Source organism: Staurois parvus, unplaced genomic scaffold (assembly GCF_062004578.1).
Source record: "Staurois parvus isolate SC_StPar_1 unplaced genomic scaffold, SC_StPar_1.0 ptg000132l, whole genome shotgun sequence".
NCBI lineage: Eukaryota > Metazoa > Chordata > Amphibia > Anura > Ranidae > Staurois > Staurois parvus.
Genome location: NW_028317928.1, coordinates 6,766,279 through 6,772,340, shown reverse-complemented (window position 1 = coordinate 6,772,340; position 6,062 = coordinate 6,766,279).

Here is a 6,062-nt window from a genome sequence, read left to right as displayed (position 1 = left end):
GTCATTGTCTGCCAAATTCAATGCAATATGACAACCTGGGGGCATTCGGTACACTTTTTGCTTTACCATTGATTAAAAAAATATAAAAAACTACATACACTACTATTGATAAACATAATAATAATAAAAAAATACACTACCATTAATTAAAAAAAAATATATATTAATAAAATCTACCTACACCACTGCTACTACTACTACTAATAATAAAACCTACACTACTATTAATAAACATAATAATAAAAAATTACACTGCCATTAATGAAAAAAAAATATATTAATAAAATCTACCTACACCACTACTACTACTAATATTAATAATAAAACCTACACTACTATTAATAAACATAATAATAAATACAATAATAATTAAAAAAATACTCTACCATTATTTTAAAATAATAATAATAAAACCTATCTACACTACTATTAATAAACATAATAATAAAACCTAAACTGCTATTGATAAAAATAATAATTTTGTGTATATACAGTTCTGTTCAAAATAATAGTAGTGTGTTGAAAAAAGTTAATAAAGCTCAAAATCCTTCTAATAGCTTTTATTTCCATACACACAAATGCATTGGGAACACTACACATTCTATTCCAAATCAAAACATGAAGAAAAATAGATCAAATTTGTGTTATTCCTCTAAAAAAATTGAAGAAAAGTAAATATTAGATTGTTCAAAAAAATAGCAGTGTTTGTATTCTTCTTTACAAACTCAAACATTCACTATATAAACTGAAAAATGTTTGAAGATTTTGCTTTCCTTTGAATCACTTAATGAATATTTAGTTGTATAAGCACTGTTTCTGAGAACTGCTGTACATCTGTGTTGCATGGAGTCACCCAACGTCTGGCACCTGTGAACAGGTATTCCAGCCCAGGATGATTGGACTACATTCCACAGTTCTTCTCTATTTCTTGGTTTTGCCTCAGAAACTGCATTTTTGATGTCACCCCACAAGTTTTCTATTGGATTAAGATCCGGGGATTGGGCTGGCCACTCCATAACGTCAATCTTGTTGGTCTGGAACCAAGATGTTGGACATTTACTGGTGTGTTTGGGGTCGTTGTCTTGTTGGAACACCCATTTCTAGGGCATTTCCTCTTCAGCATAAGGCAGCATGACCTCTTCAAGTATTCTGCTGTATTCAAACTGATCCATTATCCCTGGTATGCGATAAATAGGCCCAACACCGTAGTATGAGAAACATCCCCATATCATGATGCTTGCACAACCATGCTTCACTGTCTTCACAGTGTACTGTGGCTTGAATTCAGTGTTTGGGGATCGTCTGACAAACTGTCTCCGGCCACTAGACCCAAAAAGAACAATCTTACTTTCATCAGTCCACAAAATGTTGCGCCATTTCTCTTTAGGCCAGTCAATGTGCTCTTTAGCAAATTGTAACTTCTTCAGCACGTCTTTTTTTCAAAAGTGGGACTTTGCGGGGGCTTCTTGCAGATAGCTTGGCTTCACATAGGCGTCTTCTAATTGTAACAGTACTCACGGGTAACTTTAGACCTTCTTTGATCTTCCTGGAGCTGATTGTTGGCTGAGTCCTTGCCATTTTGGCTATTCTTCTATCCATTCGAATAGTAGTTTTTCGCTTTCTTCCACGTCTTGCAGGTTTTGGTTGCCATTTTAAAGCATTTGCGATCATTTTAGCTGAGCAGCCTATCATTTTCTGCACTTCTTTATATCTTTTCCCCTCTCCAATCAACTTTTTAATCAAGGTACGCTGTTCTTCTGAACAATGTCTGGAATGACCCATTTTCCTCAGAATTTCAGAGAGAAATGCACTGTAACCAGCATGTACAACATTTGCTACCTTCCTTCCTTCAATAAGGGCAATAATTGCCACCTGTTTTTCAAAGAATGAATGACCTCACTAATAGAACTCCACACTGCTATTATTTTGAACATGCCCCTTTCAATTACACAGAATCAGCAGCATGCATGTCATGACTGTTGGGTCTGTTGGATTTCTATTACTCTGCTACACCTGCTAGTAAATTATTTGCCATGTAGAAATATCATTTCTACCAAAAACAGTGATTGATCAGGTTAGTGATGTCTGACTGCTATTATTTTGAACACAACTATATATATATATATATATATTAAAAACATTAGTGTGTGTTTTGTGTTATTGTGTATGTTCTGAGTTATAAATACTATTTTATTTATTGTATAAATTTTGTCTCATTATAAATGATATTATTATGGGTGGAGCTAGGCACTGATACAGACAGGGGACATCACATGAGCCATCTGTAGAAGAACAGGACAGTTCATTCCAGTGATGGTAACAGAACCAGCACTAGAGGTCAGCTGTCTGCTGTGTGAGAGGAGAATGTGTCCTCAGCGCTGGAGGGCCTGCATCCATTTTGTTATTGACTAGCTCTTATGATATGTCCCCTTTGTCATTTTTCAAATTAGTCAGATATTTTTCCCACCTATTTTCCATCATTTAGCAGAATATACAGTTAAAAAGTAAGAAAATGTAAATATATGTTTTTAAAATTGTGCCATTTTGTTGTAGCCCTGGGGAGAGGGAGGAGCTACTGAAGGGTCAGAATCTTCCTGGTGGGGGTGTAAGGTTGGAGAGTGTGTGCCCAGTGAGGAGGAGGCGGCAATAATGTCTTCTTTTTATAAGGAAAGGGTGACCCAGCACTCTGTATAGAATAGACAGGAAAGGGGTTGGGGGGAATCATGTGATCTGTCAGGTCACATGACCTTTAGACGGCACACAGTGAGGGTCAGTTTTTACAACAATGGCCGCTCCAGATTCCATCACTGAGAATGGAGGAGGACCAGAAAAACACGGTTCCAGAGTCATTGCTGAGGAAGGAGTGAACTTATATGACCGAGTGGACATTAAACCTCACCCTGGAGATCATCTACCTGCTCACCGGAGAGGTGAGGAGGATTCTGGGAGGTCACATGACATCACTCTTATCTCTCTTAATAAATACAGACCTGACCTGAGAGGTGAGGAGGATTGTGGGAGGTCACATGACATCACTCTTATCTCTCTTAATAAATACAGACCTGACCGGAGTGCTGAGGATTCTGGGAGGTCACATGACATCCCTCTTATCTCTCTTAATAAATACAGACCTGACCGGAGAGGTGAGGAGGATTCTGGGAGGTCACATGACATTAATCTCATCTCTATTAATAAGACACAGACCTGACCGGAGAGGTGAGGAGGATTCTGGAAGGTCACATGACATCACTCTCATCTCTATTAATAAAACACAGACCTGACCGGAGCGGTGAGGAGGAAGACTGGCGGTTTTCGAGGGAGGAAGATGGAACTTCCTCAGCCGTCACTTACACGTTTCACCCCGCCCATATGGGGCTTGGTTACAGAGGCCGCCAGAGTGACAGCGATTTCAAAGCCACAGGTCAGTACAATTTCAGGGGCAACTTGCCTGACATCTGTGCGACTTCATGCACAGATGTCTATACAATTTGAACCTGAAATCGCCAAAAATAGCGCAGGAACTCATTTCAAAATCAGTCCTGAGGAACGCTATACTGTGGATGGCCTCAGCTGTCACTCCAGCCACGCCCACTGACGCGTTTCACCCCGCCCATATGGGACTTGGTCACTGAGGCTGCCGGAGTGATGGCTGAGGCCATCCACAGTACAGCGTTCCTGCATGACTCCTCTATGAGTGGCGTCCATCTTCCTCCCTTGCAAGTCGCACCCTATTGTCATAAATGGAACCGATTTTGATATGAGTTCCTGCTCTATTTTTGGCGATTTCAGGTGTGACTTGTAAGTCGCACAGATGTCAGGCAAATTGCACCTGAAATCACACCCACCTGTGGCTGTGAAGTAGCGTGATTTCAATGTCACAATCAGCATAAACCAGGGTTAACTTTTCCTAAACAATAAGGGCAATTCGATTTTTTGTTTTTACTGCCATTGATCGGTTAGAGGGCGGATGATTTTATCCAGAAGATGGGCTTTTAAGTGTTACTAAACCCCGGACCCTGCATTCACTATATCCGCTCTCCCCGGACCCTGCATTCACTACATCCGCTCTCCCCGGACCCTGCATTCACTATATCCGCTCTCCCCGGACCCTGCATTCACTATATCCACTCTCCCCGGACCCCGCATTCACTATATCCGCTCTCCCCGGACCCCGCATTCACTATATCCGCTCTCCCCGGATCCTGCATTCACTATATCTGCTCTCCCCAGACCCCGCATTCACTATATCTGCTCTCCCGGACCCTGCATTCATTATATTCGCTCTCCCCGGACCCTGCATTCATTATATTCGCTCTCCCCGGACCCTGCATTCACTATATCCGCTCTCCCCGGACCCTGCATTCACTATATCCACTTTCCCCGGACCCTGCATTTACTATATATCCGCTCTCCCTAGCCCCCGCATTTACTATATCCGCTCCCCCGGATCCTGCATTCACTATATCCGCTCTCCCCAGACCCTGCATTCACTATATCCGCTCTCCCGGACCCTGCATTCACTATATTTGCTCTCCCCGGACCCTGCATTCACTATATCCGCTCTCCCCGGACCCTGCATTCACTATATCTGCTCTCCCTGGACCCCGCATTCACTATATCAGCTCTCCCCAGACCCCGCATTCACTATATCCGCTCTCCCCGGATCCTGCATTCACTATATCTGCTCTCCCCGGATCCTGCATTCACTATATCCGCTCTCCCCAGACCCTGCATTCACTATATCCGCTCTCCCGGACCCTGCATTCACTATATTTGCTCTCCCCGGACCCTGCATTCACTATATCCGCTCTCCCCGGACCCTGCATTCACTATATCCGCTTTCCCCGGACCCCGCATTCACTATGTATCCGCTCTACCTAGACCCCGCATTCACTATATCCGCTCCCTCGGACCCTGCATTCACTATATCTGCTCTCCCTGGACCCCGCATTCACTATATCAGCTGTCCCCGGACCCCACATTCACTATATCTGCTCTCCCAGGACCCCGCATTCACTATATCAGCTGTCCCCGGACCCCACATTCACTATATCCGCTCTCCCGGGACCCTGCATTCACTATATCCCCTCTCCCCGGACCCCGCATTCACTATATCTGCTCTCCCTGGACCCTGCATTCACTATATCCGCCCCCCCCCCCCCGGACCCTACATTCACTATATCCGCTCTCCCCGGACCCCGCATTCACTATATCTGGTCTCTCCAGACTCCGCATTCACTATATCTGGTCTCCCACAGTACACATGGAATTGTAATTATTTTCATAAATATAAATGGCTAAATCCCTTTTCTCATGAACAGTATATAGCAGTCTTGTGACTTCTATCAGTGTCCAGCAGAGCACCGGTTAAAGCTTGTAGGAGGAGTTTTCATTCTGCTCTAGGAGGATGCAGAACTCCTGACCTCTGTCTGACCCGTGCTGATCTCATGCACTCTCCCAAGGAAAAAAAAAAAACCTCTCTAGCAATACACATCAAACTGAGCATGTACAGAATGGCTACGGTTCAGTCTGTCGTATCATGAGATAAGAGGTGGTCGCTTGAAAAAGGGGAGGAACAGAGAAGACAGGATCAAACAGCCTTTTTACACAATGCAGAGGATTAACCCCTCAGGTTCCACAGTGAGTATAACAAGCATGCTTTACTGCATCTACAGACTGATTGTACTGTTGTGGGTTTAGTAACACCTTAAAGATTTAAGTTTTCTCTTTTTTTTATTTTGTTTGATGAAGAGTTACAAGTCGTTGCTGACAGGTCTGGCAGTTGCTCCATCAGCACTTGACCTCTCATTACTGTCTCTCAACCTCCTGAGTATGCAACGACATACCCCGTAGTTTTTTCCATACCTCGTCAGTACTGGGATTATTATTATTACTGGCATATTTGATGCTGTTATGCACACTCAGGAGCTGGAAGGCATCACATGTCTGTACACCAACAACCCCCCCAAGCTGACATATTGAATTCCGTTTTACAGGAAACAACAGCGGACGCAGACTGAAATGAAAAGTTCATTTTTATTACCATCAAATTACAACGTGAC